Source organism: Epargyreus clarus, unplaced genomic scaffold (genome assembly GCF_041222505.1).
Source record: "Epargyreus clarus isolate Ecla_fem2 unplaced genomic scaffold, WU_Ecla_fem_2.2 ptg000007l, whole genome shotgun sequence".
NCBI classification, from domain to species: Eukaryota; Metazoa; Arthropoda; class Insecta; order Lepidoptera; family Hesperiidae; genus Epargyreus; species Epargyreus clarus.
Window position 1 is genome coordinate 23,594,412 of NW_027332215.1, and position 27,865 is coordinate 23,622,276.

Genomic DNA, 27,865 nt, shown 5'->3' on the forward strand with positions numbered 1-27,865 from the left:
AGCCTCCCGGACCAGAGGTTGACGGTGTTGCCCGGGTTCGGGTCCCCAACAAATAATATTAGCAATATACATACATATATTGAAATATAGCTATTTTTTCGGCATTGGATATTGCATTGGTATTGGTAACTACCGTCCACTTTTAAGACCCGGGGTTCCAATTCTATACAAGTAGTAAAGATTATTTTTACGTGTATATTATCAGTTTGATGTAAGAAATATTGTATGGAAACCTACATACGTGACAATTCCCTATAACGTTATCATAAGTACATGAAGTCTACCAATCTGCACTTGGTCAACTAATGCGATATGGAATATGCTCATCTCACAATAAAAGCAGAACCGAACCTAGCAGTGGGTTAATAGCTTTTAAGTGTATTTTAAATAATAATGACAATAATACATTGGTAGATGCCAAAATAGTTTATCATAAAATGCTTTTCCATCTAAATAGGTTAATCAGCATGCTCTGCTGGTCATAAATTGGTGCATTGGCCCAACGCCAGTAATATTGACATAAGCATTATATCCATAGTGGTTATAATCGTATGGTACTAAGCAGCAACATATAGTATTTATATTAATATTAATCTTTAATAATAACCTACCTTATATTTTTTAAGAAAATATATTATTTTTCATCAAATCTCTGAGGAATAATGCATTATGAGCTGAACATAAGTGCAGTAACTCAATTCATATTCATGATATAATATCTGGGCAAGTCTCGACACTCACTCGTCACTCGACCTGACAGCAGAATTCACAAACGAAATTATATTATTTACAATTTTATATCTATACGCAAAGCTTCGTTCACAACAATAAGTATCCGACGACTCAAGTGCACACAAACTCGTGTATATTTGAACATGTATATATATTTGAACATGTGTATATTGAACGCAACCTGCTTGTTAAAATTGTTAGACAGAAAGAGATTTGTAAACGGTGACATAATCGATGAGCATGTCAGAGCTACCCCATTACTCGCAGCACCGACACTCGAGAGCGACTGGGAATTTCCGGAAGCAGAGACACCTTCACGAGACAATTCTTAGTTGAGATAATGGCTTTCCACGTTCCACACTTCGAAGCGTTCTGGAGGCGATTGTACGCTTTTCATTCGTTACCAGTTCTTTTCTTTAACTTTGCATTGTCAAGTTATTCGAGATTGTGTTCTGATATTTCACTTTTATGTGAAACACTATTTAAAAAAAAACTCTTTCTTTCTGTTGTTTTTTTGGAATGCATATATATTGAAATTGAGTAAGCACTGATATACATACATGAAGAATATGACTCGAATGGTGTGATATTTCACGCCTGATAAAATAATTGGAAAATCTCTGGTACAACAACAGAGTAAATTGCGAAAACCAAATCAAATATACAATTGAATTAAAAGGACGTAGACAAATAGCGAAAAACGTGGTGTTCGGTGATAAAACAATGCTCTTATAAGTCGTTCATATCAGCGGAATACAAACGGAATAAACATTGATCAGCTACACCGCAGGTTGGGTTAAACACATGAACACATAGTGTGTCACGTACGTTCATGTACATTTACTGTGTATTTTTATAGGTAAGTATTTTTACTACTATACATGGCAGGACCTGGATTTTAATTTTAAAAACAGCACCTATGCCTTCTAAAGAGTTAATATAGCATTACTAGATTCTAGATTGTGGAAACAGACCACTAGTGGGATATAAAAACCCATTGTTCAGGTGGCTTACATTCTAGAATTAGGAACTTATTTACGACAAAATAAGAAGAAAAAATGTAAGCTTTTGTTAAAGTTTGTACAAAGTGAGTTACTAGCAAAAATTACTACGAAAAATATACGGTGAATTTCAAAAACAGATCACAAGTACTTTCGCTTTAGGACAAACAAACGCCTACAATCAAAAGGCAATTTCATTCTTATAAAACCTGGGTGAAACCGACGCAGTACCGGGACCATGGCACTGCGTCGGTACAAAGCGGTTTTCCGTCCCATATTACGGCGTTTGTTCTGTTGCATTTTCTGAATACCTTCAGCTAGCAATTGCACCAGCGTGGATTACGTTTTAATCTTCCTCGCTCTTACGTAAGCATAGTGATACTGCAGCGTTTGCTGGGCTTTAATCTAATTAGTATGCAAGCAATCTAACTGTTCGAGTCACAGGAACTTATTAAAATTCAGCACATTTTGCTTGATATACATGACACGACGTGCCTGCTATTACCGGCGTTTTACGCTCTGATGAAAAATGTATAGGGGATGCAATCAAGTGCTAATATTTTTTGAATATATGCTAACGAAGGTTGAAATGAGAAGGGGCCAGGGGTTGTACCCAATATTTACATTACAAAAATACATCAAAAGAATAATATGTCAAGAGACGATGATACGAGATATGATGGTACCGCTCTTAAGCCGTGGAATTAGGTCGTGCCGAGGTGTGGGATGTAAGATGTGGTGACAAAATGACCCTTTTTTTTGTTTACGAGGAGGAAACCTTCAAAAGGTACCCTATGCCGTGGGAGCGGCACGGGGCTATGTGGGATTCTTACCGCACTAAAACCCCCCGGTGGCTGTCCTCGGCGCTGCGTAGAGGACTCCGGGATCTCCAAAGGAACGCAACCGGAGTCCTCTTAGCGCGTTGTCCCGCTTGCTGCAAAAATCCCACATAACCCCGTGTCTCTCCCAAGACACCGGGTACCTTTTGAAAGTTCCCCCTCGAGAAGAAAAAAGAGGCCTCTGTACTGTGCACGCTCAATTTCGAGCGTCATAATAACTTATATTATAATACATAATAAATTGCGCAACAGATGTTACCTCTGAGGACTAGATTGGAAAGCTACACAGGAAAGCTACTATGCGATACACATATACGAAGCGACGAACCCAACAGCACTAAATGAATTTAAAAGGAAACATATTAAACATATAAGGTTTTATATAAACTACGTATAATAAAGTAAATGTAAATTCTGTAAATTAAATTGGTAGAATGGTATCATAGAATCCTAACTAAAACAAAAATATAACTACTGTTATATAAAAATAAAAAAAAACAACTTAGTGGTGTCGACATTTCCCAAATGAATGTAAAGTTCAACTACAAAAATCGAATAACATACAAATAAAGCACAATGCTACTGCTAACACAACTTGACCGTACGCGGATACTTTAATCCAGTTACAAAATTATGATATCCATAGACTTATTGGTTGTGTTTGTGTTTTATAAAACTCATGCAATAGTATTGTTCAAAACGTTCTTTGTCAGAATGGAATACATTGTAATATACCTATTTGTAGCACAAAGAAATCACATGAGCGGTTCCATTGTGTCTATGATGGGGGCATGTTCTGTGCCCTCGACGTATCGAGATTGTTAACGGTGATGTACTTATATATCTTTGATTTGTATGTGATATATTTTTGAATTTTCGCATGTTAAGAAATATATTAATGATCTTACCTGTAGACTAGGGTTTTTGATTTCCCGGCATATTTTTTTTCTCGACCCACGGGAATTCCCGACCACATTTTCCCAGGAATTCTCGGGAACTCGAGAAATTTTCAAATCATCATGGATTCTATGTTTCCAACCTTTCTAACTCTTATTTCTGGGCATTGCCCACTTCCTGCAACTACGGGAGGCCTGGACCGTATTATACTATGCTACTCTGCTATACAGATTCGAGGAAAGACATACAGATTAGTGGCCGAACCATGTCAAATATTTTATCCATTATCCATAAGGCCTCTAACAAGGTTTAACAACTGCTAACCAAGTGATACAATACCTGAAGTTGAATTAACGTGTGTTACAAAGCGCAGCAGCGCGCATGAAATTTAGCTACTAGCGGTCAGATGACAGCCTACTACTATATATAGATATATAGTAGGCTGATAATTACCTATAATCGTGATGTTATCTAAACTTTACGGTGCTAGGCTTTTCAGCGATATCAGATCAACTGTAGATACGTACATCGAGATTTTAAACTGTGTATAAAGAGCCGCGATTCTGTTAGTCCGAGTACATAGTACACAGCCAAAGTTAGAATGCAGTCGGCAGCAGTCACACATATAAAATAAAATAAAATAAAATATAATAAAAATATTTTATTGATCTTAACACAGTCACATTAACAAGTCGCAAGAGCCCTGTACTTGGTTCTAGACCTGTGTTACAGGTACTCCGCTCATCCACCGGAACTTCATACAGTGTGTTATTCAACAAACATGACATTAAATTTTTTAAGAAAGAATTACAAATTTCAAGCCTTAACTAAATATGAGAAAATGAATGTATTTGGGTTTATGTGTGTGTGTGTGTGTGCGTGTCTGTGTGTGTGTGTGTGCGTGTGTGAGTGCGTGTACGTGTATAAAAATACCAGTTATCTATTAAATGTTGAACCTACAATCGATCGATGAATATATTGCTCTGTTTCATCGTAGTTTAATTCCTGTAAGTGTTGTGTTACTAGCCTTTTAACATGAATTCGGGACAGAGAATAAATATTGAGTTTTGTATTTAACTTATTGTAAAGGTAGGCGGACATGAAGGCAAATTGTTTCTTTTTAAACATTGTTCGACATCGCGGGATCTGACAGACAGGGGGGCTTCTACGAATAACAGAACGTAGTGTCATATCGACCCAATTGTTCACCGCAGCGTTAAAAATTTATTGAAGCTGATGGAGTGAAAAAAACCTTGGTGTTAACACCAATGGCGAATTCATAACATACTTTCTATTTGAAAATATTATAGTGATCTTAACAAATTCACTTACAAGACCTCAGCTTTGTCCTTTCTTAATATATAAGACGAGCACGCTCTCCACCTGATGGTAAGCGGCTACCGCCGTCCATGGTCAATTGTAACCCCAGATAGAATTAAATTCCTACCTGAGGCTACAGATGCATCGTTACCCCTAGGACTAAGCTGGAACGCCTTGAAAATGTTTTTTTCCTTTACCACTTTTTTTTTGGACCTTTGGAATTTCACGAGTTCCCGGGATCCCGGCCCATTTTCCTCGTCCCGAATGATCATGGATGTTTACACATTAGTTACGTGTAAGGGACGGCCATACACGTTAAGGCTGCATCGCGCAGCCCTACACCGTGCTTACGCTGCATCGTGCCTTCGCGGACGAGGCGCGTCGCCAGTCCGGGTGGCCGTCCGCCATGGGAACAGTTCACCTCCATCGCGGAAAGTGACTCTATCACATCATTTATTTTTTTCGTTACAAGTTGTGTAAAACTTGTGTAGTGTAAAATAAACGCATAAATTCGTTCGCGAAATAGACTATTTCATTTCTTTCCTCGACGCCCAGCTCCCATAACTCATCATTCTAAAACAGACAGAAGGAAAAAATAAAAGGCCCTTATTATTATTTGGTACATACCAAATGATAGAGGTAATAGTCCAGTGGTTGGAAAGTTATAACTTTCTTTAAGGACGAAGGAAAACATCGTTAGGTAAATTTACACACCTAAGAGTTCTTTAAAAAATGTGCTCATAGGATGTGATGACTATCAATCTGCATATGAAAAACGTGACCTGACTGACTGACCATGACCCGTGTCTAGTACCTCTCTTCTAAATTTTAGTGTATTATCTTATTCTGATGTGTAAACTATATTATTGGAAAGTGTCATTCTAATCCGGTAAAGAGTTTATGCTACAAGTACGAACAAACATCCATCCATCCATCCATTTCGCCTTTATAATATTAGTAGGAGGGATAAATTGTTCCTGTCAACAAAACATATATTTTAATTTATCCAGAAACGTCCCTAGTCCTGCGGTTTATGTATATTGTAAATGATCTACAAAGTTATTCAACATCGTCGATTGCAATCCTGAAATTCTTAATTTATATCAGCTTTGTGAATCATATTAATTCGTCGCTACTGGCGCAGTAGAAATATGGACGGTATGGATCTCCCTACAAAGCGTTCAAAACGGCACACTCAACAAACAAGCGCATTTACGAGGCCCTTAAGCGGTTCTCGCAGTGCTGCAGTAGCGAGTGTCGCGTCAAAATGAGGGGTCACGTCGCTATTTATTTGCTATTTATTTCCGCGATCTTTTTAAAAATGCCACGAGAGTATTGCGTTGTATACGGCTGTTTAAATTCGCCTTCATCAAAATGGAGTTATCATTTTTTAAATTCATTTTAATGCTTATTCATTTAATTTTTTTCTTTTGTATACTTCCGCCAAAAATTGTAAAAGGTTACGCCATAATTAATAACAAATTAAAGATCTTTAAAAAATCAAAGTAAGTTGTATCAATTTTATACTGCTTTCCGTATTTAAAAGTGTATTAATAATAATTACATCAAACACAAACAAGCGCATCTACGAGGCCCCTAAGCGGTTCTCGCAGTGCTGCAGTAGCGAGTGTCGCGTCAAAACGAGTGGTCACGTGACACGTCGCTATTTGTTTGCTATTTATTTCCGCGATCTTTTTAAAAACGCCACGAGCGTATTGCGTTGTATACGGCTGTTTGGCTTCAGCTTCATCAAAACGGAGTTATCATTTTAATGCTTATTCATTTGTATTGGTCTAAGATCCGAAGCTAAATCGAACTGGACCGAGCTGATAATAGAATGAAACTCATTTTATAATGAAATTAGTACATTGGGTAATACAGTGAAACTTGGTTAAGTGGGACCTGGATAAGTGAGAAACCTCCATAACTGGAACTCATGCTGAGGTCCCAACACTTTGGCACTGAATTACCTCTGTTAGTGGGACGAGGTAAACCTCTATATCTGGGATTTGTTCTTTCGATTTATCATCATAGTTACCTCTATAACTGAAACAGCGAGTAAATTTTATATGCATAAACCTCTGTAACTGAGATAACATTGTTTGTTTACTCATTCTTATTCTACCCACAAATTCCACACGTAATTCCAAGTACGTAAGTACAAATTTTGAGCTTCAATTACCTTCAGTTTTAGTTTCGCTTTACTATCATACAGATGTTTATTTGAAAAATGTCAAAACGAAAGCTACAATCGTTATCATTACGTGAAAAACTGAAGTTAATATCCGTTTATGAAAGTGGGAAGACACGCGAAGAAGTTTGTGCCGAATTTAATGTGCCAAAATCTACTCTGTATGTATATCTGAGACACTGGGTAAGTGGAATACCTCTATAAGTGAAACGACATTGCAGGTCCCTTGATGTCTCACTTAATCAGGTTTCACTGTACATTAAAAATGGGTTTGCTAAAAAAATCTAGGACAGGATAATTTTAATTATTTTTTGAAAAATTAAAATTTAATTGAAAATTAAATTTTGCAACATCAAGATAATAAGAAAATTCTATTCTGAGTGAATGTTAAAAACATACAGAATGTGCAGGCTTTAGGTTGCCTATTATTTACGTGGACGAACTACTGGGTTGTCAGGTATAAACAGGTATTTCGCTGGCAACTACTTTCACTCATGATGATAATAGATAAAATTTTATATCAGTAGAAGCACTGTTTTATTGTGAACACGTTAATATAGGGTTGTCTGCAAAATGAAAATAAATTTTTCAAAAAATAATTAAAATTATCCTGTCCAGGATTTTTTTAGCAAACCCATTTTTAATGTATTACCCAATGTACTAATTTCGTTATAAAATGAGTTTCATTCTATTATCAGCTCGGTCCAGTTCGATTTAGCTTCGGATCTTCTACTATATACTTCTGCCAAAATTCGTAAAAGGTTACGCCGTTAATAATAACAAATTAAAGATCTATAAAAATCAACGTAAGTTGTATCAATTTTACACCGCTTTCCGTATTTAAAAGTGTAAATAAATAATAATAGTAATCGTATTTTGCTGGGATTAACTGACGCTATTTTCATATTTGTACTGTGCATGAGCTGTCAGTTTGACGGTTTTTAGGCAGTTTTTTTAAATTTAAACAATTATATAGCGTCTGTATTAGTAAGTCCCATCATGATTTGTTTCTTTTTTTAAAAGATTGGTATTTCGATTTTTTACCGAGCAAAATAACTGGATTCATAAATAAATAAATGGATAGGACGAAGTAAAATTACATACGAATGATAATTTAGCAAAAGGTATTCTCGTTGAACATAACTTTTCATACCTACTAATTTGCACTTTATTTATTATAACTTATTAATTTACATTTTCCACTAAAACAAATTGTCAGTTAATCTTTCGCCTACTAAGGAGCGCCTTTAATAATAGTATTAAAGGCTAAAATATAATATTTACAATAAAAAAAACTATAAGAAAGTTAGACGTAGTTAGAATTAAATTATTGTAGGCGCGCAGCCCTAATGCGTACTCTCGCGCACCTGTAGGTATATAATTCAAGGATATGGCCGAGTTTCAATACTGGTAGATCCTTATACTGTGCTACTGGTGAACAATTTTTAGCCCCCTTCAGATATTAACGAAGACGCGTACCTACTCACAGGGCTAAAGACAAAAAAGGTTGAATCAACTCAAAATAAATTTGACTCAAATGGGACAAAATATTAGTATAATTCCATTACTATTTACAATACATTTACGCGCTTGTATGCGGAACAACATACGTAGTTTGTTCAATGGATAACCGCCATGAGCTAAATTAGATCAGTGTTTCCCAGCCTTTTTCAGTCCACGGACCCTTAGGAAAACAAGCACAGTTTTCACGGCCCCCTTTATAAAATAAACTGCAAAAAACGGATTAGGTATTTATTTTAGTTATTACAGATACAAAAAAAAACAAATATAGAAGGTAATTATAACTGTTTATCATGAAAAATATGAAAAAAAAATGTAAAGGTTGGCGTTGCTTTTTTGCAACTAAATCAGGGGTATTCGGGTTGATGTTGCTACTAAGCTGTAATCTCAAATCAGATTCTACTTGTAATCTGTTTCTGTATTTGTTTTTTGTATAAACAAGAGTAGAGAATGCCTTTCACATAGGTATGTGGTTTAAAATAATCATAGTTCAAAAAACTAAAAAACACGCTTTTATGATAAAATCATTATCCATCCATATCCATTATCCATTTCTCATCAGGTTCGAAAAGCACCCCACACTTTTTCCACAATTATACTATTTACTGTTCCTTAATGGATTGATTCTTAGATTAAAAATTATTTTCTACTTTTTAGTTGATTTTATCATAAAAACGTGTTTTTTAGTTGTTTTGAACTATAATTATTTATTAATTTTTAGTATTTGTTGTTATACCGACCACCATTATGCATCGTTTGTAAAAAAAATTAAGTGTCTATCTATTACGATTTAAGAGATAAAGCCCAATGACACACGAACAGACCGCAGAGGGTTTCGTTTTAACCTTTGAGTACGGAAACCTAAAAAATATTCTACAAGAGGGCATTATAGATATATTTCAGAACATTTGTTATAAGGAAATAACATTATTATTTTCTAAACTAAAAATCACGCTATAACAGTTACGCCTATTGAAATTAAAAAGCAATAATTATTTGCAATCTAAACTTGCGATGAACTTTGCTGAAGGTGCTTGAAAAATCTCGCCTCGAAAATCGTTAATCCTGAGGATGTTGATAAGTACCCTTTGAGTACGGAATCCTAGAAATCATTCTACAAGAGGGCATTATAGATATGTTTCAGAACATTTGAGTTATAGGGAAAATAAAAATTATTATTTTTTAAACTAAAAATTACGCTATAACAGTTACGCCTATTGAAACTAAAAAGCAATAATTATTTGCAATCTAAACTTGCGATGAACTTTGCTGAAGTCGAAATCGTTAATCCTGAGGATGTTGATAAGGACAATGGTACAAAATTATTAAAATCGTGTATTGTCATCGGTTTTTGATAATTCTTCAAAATTTTGAATTAAATTGAACGTTCAAAGTGGATAGAAATCGGGCTCAAAGATTCCGTTACTGTTACAACCCAAGCTAATAAAAGCGTGTTAAAAAGCTGTAAAGCGGCCCTTTTGCATTTAATGAGCGATTTAAGTATGGTCCAGAGATGACACCGCGGCCCCCCATACATATACTCGCGGACTCCCAGGGGTCCGCGGACCACAGGTTGGGAAACGCGGAATTAGATGATCAAGAGCTTGGTTAATGATTTTAACCGGCTTGCAATATTTGAAGGGTTAAATTCAGTAAAATTAAATTGCAATGATATTTCAGTCCCGTCAATATGTAGTTATTGTTTTATAATATAAAGCTACCGCGTTTGAAAAGAACATGCGCGAAGTGCTATGATAAGAGAGTAAGTTAACATTCCTTAGAACTAGGATGAAACTTTATTTATGGATTTACTTTAACTTTAGGCAAGTTTTTATTTATACATAAAAGGTAAGTACACTTTTTATCTCAAAATTCGCACGGGTATTCAGATTCAAGGGTCAATCAAGGTTACTACAGGCCATTTTCTTTTCATAAGCAAAATCAATAATATATTTAATTGTTTGAAATCGTTTTGTTAATGTAAATATTAAATCTAAATGATAATCTAATGATATTTTTTTTCTTTGTCATTTAGATGTAGAATGACGGCATAGCGCATTCTAAATTCGAAGAGATTCGTGGCACCTACTCTATTATTACAAGTTGTATTACTTCAATACGACTTACATAGGATCGATATTTTAATATGATACCACGATCATGCAGAGTGCAAAGCACTCGGTTGGTATAGAAGAGTTCATTGACATGCACATAAAAGTTGGGGGATACTCCGAGTATAATATTCGCAGTTTGAACATTTTCAAAGACTTACCGCAATCATGAAAATGCAATGAGTTTTACAAGTTTCAAAGTTAAATACCTATTATTAAAAATATTTCATGTTCATGGCATATTCGTGGAACACATCTTCGTTTATTTAGTTTCTAATATTATCCAAATTTAATAATGATAATTTATTATACCCCCCTTGCTAGTAATAATAGTCGATATACAAATGTTTGCTTACTACAGTCCGTAATTCGATAATTTAGGTCCATTTAAAACTTTTTTAACCGTTTTTATGTACCAATAAAAAAAACTTTACCCGATTATATATGTTACTTGGAATTTAAAAACAACGTTGTTATCTATAGCTAACTGAGCTGGGCAATAAAATTGTTTCTTAATTGTATCACCGCAACAAAGAATGTTTTATTATAATGTAAGATATATTATTAACTTTCAAGATACCAATACATGTAATTTTTCAACTTTTACTTAACTGTTTTAATGTTACAAAAATATCTTCACTACATAGTAGCAACAAAGAATAGGTATGTTTTCATAAATGTTTGTTAGGTACAAGTATTTGATACAACAATTTAAACGTTGAAATATGGTTATAATATGTGCACGTTCCGAAGCTAAATACGTAATAGCCTATTACCGGTGAGTAGAAAATAATACTTTAACTATTGTTAGGGGCGTGCGTAATTTGCAATCAACATTTCATGGAATATGAACGTGGTTAATATGTAGGCAAAAGAAACAGGCTTAAAATTATGCGATTCATATTTAAATTTTACATACCTTTTACACTTGCCTTATTCTATATTTACTACATTATTACACATGTATTAGGTTTATAGGTTTAGGGAGCGATGCGTGTTTACCAAATTGGCGCTAACGGAGAACTGTTTCTTTTACATTCAATCGTATTGCAAATGGCGTTCGCGCCGCTCATTCAGACCTGCGCACGAGAGCTGCGCAACGAGCAGAGAACAGCGAAACTACTTATATAAAATTGGGACTGTTTGTCCGGCGTACATACATAATTAATTTTATACCGTTAATGAATTATATGACTTATACAATTTTATGTTATTTACGTGTTGAAATTATATTGTTATTTATATACTATTACAATGTATTGATATTTAAATTTATAGATTTACAAATTTAGTAGTTACACTACATAGGTTTTATACATTTAAACTAGCTGACCCTCAAACGTCGTGTTGCCATATAAACAAAAAAATGTTAAGGGTGAACAACCCTTATCACTTAAGGGTATGAAAAATAGATAGTAGCCGATTCTCAGACCTACTAAATATGCATATAAAATTTGGTGAAAATCGGTAAAGCCGTTTCGGAGGAGTACGGTAACTAAAATTGTGACACGAGAATTTTATATACAGGGTGAATTTTTCAAATGGGCCTTCAGGGCCAAATCCGAAACTATAAGGATTAGCGAAAAATGCTGAAAGGAGTTACGAGGCCGATTTTAGTAAAAACTATAACTGCATCATTACTTTATTAAAATACCTTTTTCCCTAGCCGGGAATCGAACGAGTTCATTTTGAAAAAAAATTCACCATCTATATTATTCCACTATCTGATAGAGTTGCTTATAAGGATGAAAATCTGGGAAGTAATGATAAATGACAAACTAAAGCAACAACCTCAATTTTAAGAAAATACATATTTTTTATATTAATTTGGCAATTAAGTTCTCGCCATTCATCAATTTAAACATTTCACGTATTAACATTTTTTTTTTGGCTCATTGTTTCAAATCATTCGAAAACGGACGTTTCGTTCTCCAAGAATTTATATTTTTATGCACGACTTAGTTAAGGTTATTTTTAGGATCATTATAATAGATTTAACTTGCTATGGGCGGAGTTTCGTTTAATACAGATGTTAAGTTGACAATTTGCGAGAATGACTTTTTCGAGTCCAATCCCAGTGATTTTTTTTTATAATATAGGAGTAGCAGACGAGCATGCAGTCCACCTGATGGCAAGTGGCTACTGCTGCCCATGGACATCTGTAATCAACCCCAGATAGGATTAGATATTCCTACCTGAGGTCGCCACAGATGCGCCGCTACCCCTGAGGACTAAGCTGGAACGCCTCGGATAAGTATGTCTCCCTTACCACACCCTTCAAAACGGAACACAGCAGCGCTTAACACTGCTGTTGTTAGGCAGAAATAGGTGTTTCAAATTACTTTACCTTTCAGATTACTAAACAAAGAGATATAGAAAATCATATTTAACGTTGAAACGAAGTTGTAAACAGCAAACAATAAGAATTTACTATTTAAACAGTTATCTATTTTCATTAAAAAATAAATCCTGAAAACGGCGGTAACTTAGTTGCCAACCTATTATTTTCTCATACTAAGCCGGATGTCATGGTCTTAACATCGAAGAATTAGTTGATTGACCAACAAATTCTTTAACGTTATTACTTATGTATAGTTGTAAAGAATTATACATAAATGATTTGTTACGTTTAATCCTTAAGGATTAGTATGCCAATGTATGAAAAAAATGTATTTCCTTCAAAATGTTCATTTTCCTTTAATTTGTTACATAATATTACTTCTCAGAATTTGATCCTTATAATCGACACTATCAGATAGTGGAATAATATAGAGGATGTATTTTTTTTCAAACTGAACTCGTTCGATTCCCGGCTAAGGAAAAGATATTTAAAAAAAAGTAATGATGCAGTTTTAGTTTATATCAAAATCGGCCTCGTAACTCCTTTCAGCATTTTTCGCTAATCCTTATAGTTTCGGATTTGGACCTGAAGGCCTATTTGAAAAATTCACCCTGTATAAGATTATATCACGACTGATCACAAATATGGACCAATTTTGTTAACATATTGTACTTATTGTTGTTTCGGTATCTGTGTCAACAGCATATTGTCTAAATACGAAATCTCCAACATCAAAATCGGTCGATCGTCTATCTAGTGGTGCTTATCTACTCAATGACCGAACATCACACGAAGCGATCTACGTGTACACTTGACCCATGGCCGGTCGGTGCCAACTGACTAACGCCCGACAGTAATAACCAATGTTTTGCCTACCAAAAACAGAATTGTGGACTTTGGAAATATAATGGAAATTGAATTAAATATATTAATTGTTACCAACAGGCGTTATAGTCCGGGTAAAACTGCTAGTCCGCTCTGAATATAGAAATGAATCGCGTCGCCATAGCAAATTGTATGACTACACCTGCGCGCAGCAACTTAAGAGCGGACTAGCAGCTTGGCGCGAACTATACTAATGTAATTAATGTCATTTTAAAACTTTTTCATCATATTTAATCCATCTAAAATTTTAATCTCGATCGGTACCAGATACTCATGTAAATAAGTAATTGTTTTTTGCTAATCTACGACTTTTTAGAGTAGATTAACTGAAATTAATACGTTATTTTACTTGTTTTGATATTTCAATTGGTTGATTAAAGAGGTGATGTCAGTAAGGAATCTTAATGGATATAGATCATGGTTCACTGACGAATAATTACGGAGCACTACTTTAATTTACTTGGGACAATACGTAGGCCAGATATAAACTTTACGTCAAAAGGGTTAAATTCCATTTGACTGAAGTATGGACCTTTCGAAATTCCATTCATTCAATTTCATTGGCCACCATTACATTTCGACCTATGACCCAAATCCGGAACTCGATATTAATAACATATTATAAATCCCTCAATTCCAATACAGAATCAACTTTCATCTTTAGTGAAGAGTAATAAAATCATTATGAATATTACTAATTTCAACGATATTCTACTTTAATTACATCATTTTTAAAAAAACGAATACAAAATAAATATAGCTATATATAAATAAATAAAAGACGTTTAACAGACAGCATCGTTCCCATACCACAAATCACTTAAAGATATTTTCGCAATCATACTGGCTTTTAGATCTAAAAATAATGCTAACGTACCAGCGAATTAAATTCATAGAACGAAAACTGTACAATTAAAGTCGTAAAAATTGTGCGATTCCCTTTTAAGTTCCCATCGTTAATGTGAATGAAATGTACATTTTCAATTTCTAAGTCCACAACCGAACGGTTTAAAAGCAATATCTATTTTTAAATGAATTAGGACACGGTCGATGTGTTCCGGAATATCGGAAATCCATGAAATCATGTTCGTTACCAACAGAGCATTCAACTCTCATGATAGAATCACATGATACGCAATTAATCTACACTTAAACATAGTTTTTAACAAATATACACGTTGTATAAGTTACATCATTGCATGACAAAATTGGAAATTATTTGCTTTAAAAGTGTTTATTACTATCAGTCAGTACAAAAGGAGCAAAGGATATCTAAAGCGATGATTGATTATTAAAATTTCCTACCATTAATCATGAAACATCATAAAAGGGTTTGGGAAACGAGTTTAAAAAAATGTTTAAGTAACCTATACTTATTAACCAAACTAAATCAGTGGACAAATGAATTGAAAGTTAGCTATATTAAAATTGTCCTCTTGTTACCTTTGTCTTTATCTTTCTCTTTATGTCTCTTCTTTTTCTCACCCTTTCCCTGTCCCTCTTTACAGCTTTACATTTCTCATTATTGACAGTCACAATAAACTGGATATTTAATTCTTTATTATTTAAGAGTGTTATTAATTAAATATAGGTCTTGACCTTTAAACATACCGTTGAAAATATTCCGGCCATGTGATACGAGTATATGATTAATTTGTGGTTACTAATAAATTTAAAATTAATTAGATTTAAATTAATTTTATTTTATGTATATGGAAGTCTATTTTAAAATTCAGTCACTTGTTTTCTGATTCGTGTTTTGTTATCAATGGTTTTTATTCTTTTTGATCAGTATGGACACGATAAACATGCAACTCACTATGGAAAACGAGTTCGAGACAACTCACAACATTAACGCAGTGTTTGAAGTGAACATTAGAAAAGTACGCTCGACCCGTTATTGGTTTGAACGCTTCCGGTATGGAAGTTTTGATCTGGGGAATGAACCTCGAGGTCGCCCGCAAATTAAAGTTAACTACGACGAATAAAGGCGATTGTGGAAGATGATGACACTTAATCTACCGCTGAGTTCACAACAGCTTTCGATGTTATCATCAAAATAATATTGATACATTTGTGGGAAATTTGCAAGGTAAAAAGTCCCCATTATCACAAAAATTATTAACAAATCAATTGAATCAAACACTTTTCCATCCTGCTGGAAGAGAGCGCTAGTAAGACCAATCCCTAAAACAGATAATGTTACTGAACTTAAAGATCTGCGTCCGATCTCAATTGTTCCCGTACTTTCGAGAGGAAAGTCTTGGAAAAGGTAGTAAGTACTATTACAGGTATTAGGATATGTTGAAAACAAAAATATCATTTCCAAAATCCAGTCAGGGTTTGGAAGGAGCCACGGGACGGAAACAGCATTGATACACGTTACTGACGATCTAACCGAGGCATCATCATGGATCTCAGTAGTATAATGATTATGTTAGATTATTCAAGGGCATTTGATTGTTTGGACCCGGAGTTACTATCAGCAAAGCTTGAGAGATACAGTTTCTCTAAAAATACGTGTCATTGGTTTTTAACCTACCTTACTTATAGAGAAGAAGTAGTTGTAATCGAAAATACTGACGGAAGAAAAAAATACTCTACTGATAGATCAGTTATAAAAGGCGTCCCGCAGGGGTCATTGCTGAGTCCAATCCGATATAGATAGAGAACACTCGATCTATACCGCTGACATGTACCCCTATACCTACATAAAAAGAGGCAAGTATCACTTCTACACCGATGATACGCGAATTTGCTACTCCTTACCAAGCCTAAACCTAAATAATATCTATGTCTGGTCCCAAGAAAACTCTCTGATTTTAAACCCCCAAAAATCGCAAATGTTAGTTTTAGGTATCAAACACCAAATAAAAAATGTACTAAACTGTAAAGCCAGAATAATGATAAATGATACCGCACTAGATCCTATAAGCTCTGCGCGTAACCTTGGATTCATTTTACATTGTGAACAAAAGTATATAGAGCACATAAATACCACAATTAAGTCAGCCTACTATAACCTCAAAATACTATACAAGATCAGGTCACACATTAAATCAGACCTTCGCATGCAGTTATGTGATTCGCTGGTACTATGACAATTCAATTACTGTGACTCTTGTTTTCGGACCTAAAATAAATGTTAAAACTGAGAATGCTTTACAGAAAGTACAAAATGCCTGTATTCGGTACCGTTTTAATGTTCCCAGGCGAGAACATACTCGTATAACGCCTTATTTAAACAGTAAAGGATTACTTACCATGAAGGCGAGAAGAGAGTTACACTACGCATGTACAGTACAAAAAGTTATTTGGAAACATAAACCCGAGTATTTATTCGAAAAACTCCTTTGGGTCAAAAATTACACAACGTAGCTTTCGTCTAAAGGCAATGAGTTGTCTAGAAATCCCAGTGCATAAAACAACCCGTTATAGAGGATGTTTAATTGTTTACTTTACTTGTGTAACTTCTTGAGGCAATAAACCATTATTATGATTATTAAAAAAAAACTTAAGTGGTCGCCGCACGAACTGAACGCACGCCAACGCGACGAACGCGTTGAAGCCTTGGGTTGACTAAAAGATATAGAAATAAGGATTTTTTTAGCGTATTATCACTTGCAATGAGAAATTATTTCTTTTGACTGGTGCTGAAGTTAGGCAATGCCCCAAATGAAAACTTACCCACAGAAAAGTTATGGTCACTATTTAGTGGTGTAGTGCCGGTGTTAATCATCGCAAGTTCTTATCAAACGGCACGATCATTACTGCAGATGTGCTAACTGCGAGGACCTTAATACAATGATGGAGAAACTCGCAAATATTCGGCCAGCTATGTTAAATCGCCCCGGCGCTCTCACACGATGACGTTCGACCTCGCACGGCGTAACAGGAGGTCCCTATGCTATGCTTTTTCCAAAATTTGCACAACTTATTGGCAGTAAAACATTAAGGCAGCTAAGAAAAAACTCGAGAGATAGTTACAAAATGCCTTTGTAGAGTTTGTTAACTTCCGTTCTCCTGACTTCTTCGAGAAGTGCATGGAAAACTAACCATTGGCACAGGAGCGAGAGAAAAATAAAAAATGCACACATATAAAAGCACAACACATCAAATGGCTCAGTTATTTTCGCACTTATAAGAAAAATATAAAAATACTCAAGTTCAGCGAGTCTCGACTTGATTCTTAATGAAATGTCCATCCACATCGTATCCGCATCACCGCGGTTTTACTCATTCTCATTATTTTACGTACGTCTCGCAAGAAACGTCTCGAAAAATCTACTCGACATAGTGGAGCCTCGGTTGACAAATCTGTTACCTATATTCCTACATAGATAACTCAATATAGTATAGGGGGAAATACTGTTTGATTTTTTTTTCAAAAATTGATGTGAGCTATGTTTGAATTCGAAATTTAAATTAAAAAAGAATAGTTTTTTTATTGAAAGAGAAAACGTTAGTCTTGTGCAGTGCACTCGCATGTAGTATTCTAAGGATTATTCAGAGATTTTGTAAATAAGGTCTAGAAAAATAAAGAGTTAAAGATTGCAAGTTTAGAGTGTGTACTAAAAAGACACACCCTACATATCTTGTTGAAGAGTTGCCTATCTTCTGTTACAGTTCGTATAATATCTATTCATCGCAATGACCTCATTATTTGTCCATTCATTACGAAATATACTCCCGGCGGCCGGAAAAATTAAAAATGTGCTTTTCAGCGGATTGCATGAATTATTTGAATGGGGGTAAAAACAATCCGATCCCTACTCGGAAAACTGGTGAACCCTTCAAGTTCCGTTAGTGTGGAAGTTGTGCCATCCTTTACTTTCCACAGAATTTACCAAAATCCTTCAGAAAAATACTAGTGTAATATCATGGATAATATGAAGACATTCACAAGCGGAAAAGATCAGAAATATGTAGTTCAGACGAATTTCCCAATAAGAAATAAGCAAACCTGAAACTGGGATTCAAGAGTGCGAACCATTCGAACACACGAGATTAATTTATCGCAACTTTAAAGAAACGATTTCCCCTTGTCGACGCACATGGCCTCAATACCAAAAGCGCAGGTCCCGCGCGTCCCAAATACCTTCCTGATTTAATGAGACTTGACGAGAGCCGCAACAATCCACGCAATATCGAAACAATGATTAATTATGCTAATTGTGCACGCGTAATAGGAACTCTTGAATAGAAGCTAAACACGCTTAGTGTGATTTTCATATTGGTCAAATACAAATTGATAGACATCCATAGATTAGTAAAGATTACATACTCGTAACAAGAAAATGTACCCAGTTTTGAGAATTGAAATACATAGTTGCGTAAAAAAGTTTTGCCACGTCTCCGTGCTAAAATGTCCCTAAAATATTTGAAATTATTATTATAAATTATTTAATTATCATGTAAATAACGCAGTATTAGTTATTTATTCGTAAATTTTCTCTAAAAATGTTTTTATTTGTCAAGAATTCAAAAAAAGATCTTACTATAATAAGCCATTTGCGGCTTCATTCAATTGCAAGGCGGCGAAGTATCTTTACTAATCTATGTAGACATCATACACATTTGAAAATTTAGTAAACAGCTCTAAAGTGTTGTAAATGATAACGCAAAGGGGCCACTATGCGTGAGACGTTTAGCCTTTCCAGTGACGATATAATACCCTCTCTTAACTCTAAAATAAATTTTAACATAAAAATGAAAACGACTTCTATGTCTCTATAAAGTAAAAAATAATCTAAATAAATCTTGGTTTAGTACTTAGTTCTCATGTCCATCCTATAAGTCAAAGTTCTAATCATCAGACCATACCCATGTCAAGGTAGGAAAGTACCGCAATGAAACACCCTTTCAAATTAATAAAAATAAAATTGATATTGGTCATGAAATACCAGAGTTATCTAAGTTTATAAGAAATCGGGTTTCTGATTTTCCCAGAACATTAGCGAAAATGTTTAAGTTTCTACAAAATGAGTGATGAACTCCCTGTGAAACTAGCCGCATACAATGATGTTTGAATCATGTCAATTGGATGCTAGTTAGTTACTTAGTTGTTATTGTATATATTTTTTAGTATGTAACTAGGTAATAACGCGATTTTGTGCTGTTTAACAGGTTGTGAGCCGATAACACGCGTAATTTCAATAAAAAATCTATATTTAGTTTAGTTAGTTTCAGTTCCTTACAAAAACATCTTTAACTTTTTTCTTCAATTCTAAATATAAGTGTGGTAATTTTCTGAAATCTCTTTTAACTATACATATTTTTTGGGCAATGTGCTCTTACAGTTCAGTACATTTATTCTTCACCGCGAATAGTCTAAAGTTGGCAAAAAAATATTAGAAAATTTTAAATCTCAAAATAGCTCTATTTTTTCATTGTTCCTTAACATATTTTAAACAATATACATTTCAATATGGTAGATCTGATAGTATTGTATGCGCAGTTAACGGAAAGAAATGAAGAAGCCGGAATTTTTAAAAAAATATATAACAATCGATTGTGCAAAAACGGTGGATTAAATAATTCAAACAGAAGATAATAACGGCACTTAAAAGTTAATTTAACATTTAATTTAACAAGCAACCAAACGGAAGCTGTAAACGGCTCAGTTCTACTTTTTTGATAGATTATGCGTCCTACATCTATGTATTATACGTATACGATAACATAAGTTTCATACTAAATTTACGAAAAAAAATAGAAGTTGAGTTTATTCAAAGTCGCTAAATACTACTATCTCTCTATTAAAATAGTAATTTAAATTAAAAAAATCATTTTGAATCATTTTTTAAACGAAACTAATCAATGCACTTTGTTAATAATCAATCTACCCAACCAATATCACGCAATCGAATCTCGTATTACTTGAAAATACATGATTGTAATGTAAAAATATCTACCTTCTGCAGACTATAAAATATTGTAACAATAAAGTATAAAATAACCATATTTCATCACCTACGTCACAGATGTGACTGATACGTCAGCGGTATGAAATTTAACTCTCACTATGCTGATTCGTATTCGAAATTACAACAACAGGGTCAAAATAAGAAATGATTTAATCACCACATTAGAATGATATGGTTATGTGGTTTGGTTGTAGAAGAGAATAAGTTGTTCTTTTCTTGAAGCTCCGAGTTCATTGACCTGCGTGTATGTGAAACCCTAGGAATATAAAATACATAGAAATAAAGAGAAAATAACATTTAAAAACATTATTTTTTGTTTATTTCTCGTAAGTTAAACATTAGATATTAAAGCAGTTATTTTAAAATCATAATCACTAATATGGAATCACAAGGAGAACTAAGTTCAATACGGAACTGTGATGATCTATGTATGATCAATTTGATTGACGAACGTAACTAATTGCATCCAATCTTGTCTATAAAGGCTAACAGATAACCGCTATAGATCTGTCCAATTTACATGCGACGGCAACATTCGGTTGCAGACTCAAAATTTGTGGTTACAAGTTTAATATACGCAATAGTTCGGTTCTTTAAACACATTTATATCAGACAAAAATTAACATTTGTTTCTACCCATTTGTTTTTTGTATATCTTCCTCACAAAAATAACCACTTGAAAAATGTTTACTTTTTACTTAAAATTCGAATAAAGTCGTTGTCAATATCACGATACAGATTATCCTTAAAATTAATTTGTAATGCTAATAGTGGCGCTTAAATAGGATCATTGTTATTATAATACAAATCACAATAATAATACTATGGAGTTAATAACATTTGGGCATCTAGTACGTGAGCAAAATTATAAAATATTATAATTTAATGTTCAAAAATATTATCTAAAAGCTTTTATTATTCCTTAAAATAATTTTATACTTTTTTAACACGCTTTTATTAGGTTGGGTTGTACTCGTAGGTATGGGGTGATTTTTACTGCGGTTCATACCTATTCTCTCATAGATAATTGCCAATAAAATGATTTTAACATGTAAAATATTAAGCACCCCATGCTTTTTACTCTGAATTGAATCATTATTTTAATAACTCAAATTTTATTTTGATGCGATTCAATTTTAATGTAACACGTCGTGAAAAATTGTGTTAAGTTGCGCGTATTCATAAATTTTCATATCTTCTTAGGTATTTTATTTCACCGTACCTTCTTAAAAATCGAAACCTAAATGGAGTCTCGGTCTTAACGTAGGTACACATAATAAAACCATGGCCCAAAATATAATTCTTGTAGCTGAACGATTTTTTTGTTCTTGCAATATATTTATTAATATCCTGATTCGAAATTTTACTTTATTAAACTCCACATTTATGAAATACTTAAGCCGGCATGGTCCGTGGACATGCTAGCAATGTTTAAAAGAATTCTCTTGTGTATGTTCCAAAACATTTTTCTTTGAAGAGTTATTACAGGTAAAACAATCCTTTTGATCATAATTTAAGTAAAAGATTAGTAAAATTTTATTTTCCTTCATTGTATTAAACGCCTTAGTATTATATTCTTAATTCGAACACACTTACTGACCCGAGGCGCCGGTTAGTCCACAGCACTTTAGTGAATAGAAACTATATAAGATTAAAATTTACTTCACTGAAAAATGTTCACAAAGGTAACTATAATTGTTTTTAAGAGTAAAAGCTGGTAAAAGTTGTGAGGGAAAGTCTCTTAATAAAGAGGAGTGGGGCGTCGTCCTACGCACTCCGAACGCGGTTGTCGACTGCCGCGCCTGCCGGCAGGAGCGTGCTACTGAGGACTGGCGCAAAGAGTCCTTTGGCTTTGCATTAAATCTCATTAATATACAACTAGGCACCGTGAATCCCTTTAGATATAATCAAAACGAAAACCTAAACAACTCATTAAAGTTTAGAAGCAATCAAAAGTCGCGTAAAAGTAGGCCACGTTTTCATACTGTAATTCCGTAACCCAGTTCTTGACGAATACGTTGTTCGAGTGCCCTTCCAAATTTGTGATGGCACTCGGATTTTTAATTTAATAAATATGCAAATACATTTCTCGTATGTCGGTGGAGCTTCTGCTAAAACCTCTTTCTACGCCAATTACCGCATAGAGATGTTTTAAATTTGCACTGCAAGCGAAACATCCGAGTGGCATTGCATTTCATACAAGGCGCCGCCCCAGCGCACTTAAATTTGTTTAGTAATCCATTTATCATGTAATTTTGTTGTAGATTTTTTATTCATACAAACTGGAAATCGACACGATGATTTTAATTTTCCACAACGTCTATATTTGACAATTATTTTCATGAAGCAATTTTATCTGGACGTGTAACTAAATTAAACGCATGTATTGCATGTATGTGATTGAGTAATTAAATATTTAATTCTGGTCAAATTAAAACTTTTTGTATACAAGTAATTAGACTAAACTTGAATTAAATTAAATTAAAGTCAACTTGAACTTTGTGATTATTTTTTTGTGACTGCCAGGGAGAGATTATGATTTTTGCGAGTATATCTTGACATTACAAATAAATGTCTGTAATATCTTGTGTGTAAGTTTCTTTATTACTTCGAATCTTCCATACGGCTGAATGCATTTCGACCACAGACCTATATTTATATTGTACCTGAAGGTCTCTTTTTGAATACAAATAATTAGTAAACTTGAACTTTGCGATTATTTTTTACTGACTGCCAGGGAGGGATTATGTTTTTTGCGAGTATATCTTGGCAATCAAAATAAATGTCTGTGATATCTTGTGTGTAAATGTCTTTATTACTTCGAATTTTCCAAACGGCTGAATGCATTTCGACCACAGACCTATATTTTATTAGATATTTTTAATCGACTTCAAAATAGCAAGTTCTGTATTCGACCACTATGATTTTTTATTATCTTGGTTAAACAAAACAATACACATAAATACTATTACGAGTACCACGTGTTTCAATGAAAATCGGCGTTGTGATTTATTGACCCTGGGAAGTTTTGATAGAAGGCAGCAAGGCTATTTTCGCACTTTACCGCAGTTTATGCAATATATTATTCTTTTTTATGTGTAGTTATGAGATAAATTATATTTTTCTCTAGTGTATTTAGATTTTTTAATTAGGTATTATGAGGTTTTCGTTCAGATTTTTTTTTATAATATAAGAGCAGCAGACGAGCTTGCAGTCCACCTGATGGTAAGTGGCTACTGCCGCCCATGGACATCTGTAATCAACCCCCGATAGGATTAGATATTCCTACCTGAGGTCGGCCACAGATGCGCCGCTACCGCTGAGGACTAAGCTGGAACGCCTCGGAAAAGTCTGTCTCCCTTACCACACCCTTCAAACCGGAACACAGCAGCGCCTAACACTGCTGTTATTAGGTAGAAATAGGTGTGGCGGTGGAGCCGCCGGAGTCAAACCACAACCACCTACAAAGCACCACCAAAGCACCTTCAAAGCATCTTTTAAAAAAATTATGACCCACTGCTGGGCTATGCCCTCATTTAGTAGAGAAGGTACCGTACCGGATGCATTCAAACCACCCATCTCCAACTAGGCTTAACGAGTTCTCTCCAACATCATCAACCAGGGTTGACGACCTAATTTGATCTTCAAATTACGAAAGCGTGCATAAAATTTATTTATTAGCGGTCACCCCTCCAATTCTCGAGTCCTCCAATTCAGTGCCCGAGGTTACTTAATTTTGTAGATGGGACATTGTGAATACGAATAAATTTTGAGAAGCGCGTATTGCACGCGTCTCAAAATTACTTTATTCTCAAATAAAAAAGATCAGGGGTAATTTGGGTCATATAAAATAAGTACCAACACCAAGCATCGGATTTTACCAATATGTTAGTTTTCACACAGTAGTTACCTACTGTGTGAAAATTAACACGACGCTCATATTGGACACGCTGTAAACCAACATTTATTTCAATTATTTATTACTTTGTAATTACATATAACTGTGGCCACTATAACAACAAATACTAAAAGTAAAAATAAGTGGAATATAGTTTGTAAGAGGCCCGGGGCGGAAAGTTGAATGGAGCCCCCTCCCCAGTCTAAAAAGTTGATTTGATTTTACAAAATTACAAATAGTAGAGAATCCCAGTATAAGACGACCTTCACCGAGCTGATTAATGGTTAAATCAAATTTAATATGTAAATTATATATTGCAAATGGGTTGACTATAAAATTTCAGTCCAGAATATGATTATCTTTTTTTCCTGTTACCTGTCTATACCCTTTTTGTTTACCTGTCTATACCCTATATATGATTTGTGCATAAACCAGACCAGTGAAATGTTTAAAAACAAAAAATAATTGTAAAGAAAATCATATTCTGGTCTGAATTTTTTTAGACATTTGCAATATAATTATGGACGTATTTAATTCGGCTTGAAATAATTTTCATCCATTAACCAGCTCGGTGAAGGTCGTCTTCTATCGTCTTATATCTTAGACCTAAATATCCTATAGACTTCGCCGACAATATATTTCAGTGATGGTGATGAGTCCGGCGACCTTTTTTTTTTAGCTAATATTAAATATGTTTGGGGGCCCCCAGGACTGGTGGCCCAGGGCGGACCGCCCCTTCTGCCACAATTCGATCTATTTGTCCGGTGTACATTAGGGTGACCCACTTATTTTTTTCCTTTTGTATCAAAACACCTGTAAATAAAATATTTTGCAATTTAAGCCATGGGAACCCGTGCCGACTTGCATCTGAATATTTCAGTATTGACTCTAGTAGAGTCACCGTACGCCTAAAATTTTAATGCGCTCAAAACTTCTAATTATTACGTTAATTAAAAGTATTTGCATTAATGAGTAAATAAGAGTATATATACGAGAAGATTTTATGCTTATATAACTATTTTATATACTATAGAAGAGCCGAAAAATAGCCACAATGCAGACGATCTACCACACTACGACGTGCCATTCGTCACCCTATACAAAATACAATGTCATTGGGACCTTTTCCTTTATGCCAATTATATTTTGTTATTTAATGGATAATCACTTTAAATAAGTAAAGATTCTTCAGTTTTTTAATTTTCGTTGTAATTTTGGTTATTTATTATATATTTAAAACACTTTGTTCTCGTATTGGGTCAATCAGAAAAACATCAAATAACTAATTTAGAATATACCACAATTTTCTATAGAGGCACCTCTGCATCGACAGGAGTTGAAGTTCAATTTTTCATCATATGTATCTGCTTAACAACCTTATTATAAACAAGCAACAAATCCCTGACTTCTAAAGTATAGGTTGGAGGCACCTATGTATCATCTGGTTTAAGGAGTTGAAGATAAAATGCAGCTGCTTTGCTTGGGTGCTTTTCGAAAAGTGATAAATGGAGCAAAACCACGCTTTTTTCACAATTATACTATTTACTTTACCTTAATGGATTCCTAGATTGAAAATGATTTTCTACTTTTTAGTTGATTTTATCTTAATAGCGTGTTTTTTAATTTTTTGAACTATATTTCTTTAACTAATAAATTTCATATACCATTCTATTTATACAGAATTAGATTTATATAAAGATATTGTTAAATTTTATGGACGGGAGACGTGAAAGCCGCGGCGCAGGCAATCCACTTCTACCGGCCGCGGTTATGTGTTCTTTCTTTATGTCAATTTCGGTGAATTAAGTCTACTTAATTGAGTTTTTCATCATAGAGTCTATACATTTTAAGGCATCGTAGTGTCTATACATTTTAAGGCTTTGTCATAAATCTTATCTAACAACTACAATTCGTCTATACAATTCTGTAAGAAATGATCCCCGATTAAGGAAACCCGTACAATACGAAGAGCTCTCCATGCCTACAGTGGCAATGCTATTTCCAATAGTGAGGTTCCGTATACGGCGAAGAAAATACATAGGTGGTACATACAGAAACACAGCCCGGTCCCTTAGAGATTAGAGTCTGACGTCGTCTTGAGCCCATAATTCCGCCAGACGATCTACCACACTACGACGTGCCATTCGTCACCCTATACAAAATACAATGTCATTGGGACCTTTTCCTTTATGCCAATTATATTTTATTATTTAATGGATAATCACTTTAAATAAGTAAAGATTCTTCAGTTTTTTAATTTTCGTTGTAATATTGGTTATTTATTATATATTTAAAACACATTGTTCTCGTATTGGGTCAATCAGAAAAACATCAAATAACTAATTTAGAACATACCACAATGGTAAAGTTCTCACAGTATTGTTTTATAAGCAAAATGATAAAGATAACTATTTTAATTAATAAATAATTTAAAATATGCTTATATCAAATACCCACCCGATGTTTGCCGATATCTGTACAAAGACTTTAAAACTTCGAGAGATGTAAAAATTCATCAGTTTTTTTATGTAAGTAGAGAAAAACCGAGAGATAAGGAGAAAACTATTAGACGTCTGTGTATTAATTGTAAAAATCTACGATACATAATTACTTTGTTTGTCGCAGATTTGGCATACCTTTGCGACAAAAGCGACATATCTTTGAAATCATTGCCATTTTAAATCATTGAAAGCTTACGAAATAAAGAGCAGTACTACTACCATGAAAACTGCTTTACGAGAACTATATTAACATTTTTTTTTTATCTATAACAACGTGAACAAGGAAGGAAATGTAAAAATAATGGGCAAAACAGTTTAAAATTTTCTCGTTAAATAGTTAAATATGTTTATATATACTATCATTTACATTGAGTTTAACTTATTTGAAATAACCTAAACATGTAGTTTAGTCCATATTTATGAGAACACTAATAAACTAGCGATAAAAGAAGAAAGTTCTCGGATAGATCCAAACCTATCCTAGTGAACTTCCTGAATAGAGAACTTTCTGGGTTGTACAGTTAATTAAAAGTTTTTTTTATATAAATCTTATTGTATATTTAATCCTTATTTATTTACCAAATATTGTAAACAATTAAGATTCTTTATAGCTTAAGAAAGTATGAAGAATATTAAAATTATCAAACAAAAGCAAGTTGTTATTCACTTGCTTGAAAATTTATCGTCACTATTCAGTTTTTA

The 27,865-nt window shown here is 34.0% G+C and overlaps 1 protein-coding gene across 2 annotated transcripts in view; it reads right to left on the reverse strand.

The window, feature by feature from the left end:
- The window catches only part of LOC140743701 (coiled-coil domain-containing protein AGAP005037), a 275,840-nt gene that overhangs the window by 239,561 nt on the left and 8,414 nt on the right, over positions 1 to 27,865 (reverse strand). The window contains exon 1 of one of the 2 annotated variants that reach the window (XM_073075194.1): positions 11,532 to 11,905. The exons of the other annotated variant lie outside the window; for it this stretch is intronic. The gene's annotated coding sequence lies outside the window, so the exon portion shown is untranslated. Of the gene's footprint in view, positions 1 to 11,531; positions 11,906 to 27,865 lie in introns of those variants that run through there. 2 annotated transcript variants of the gene reach the window in all.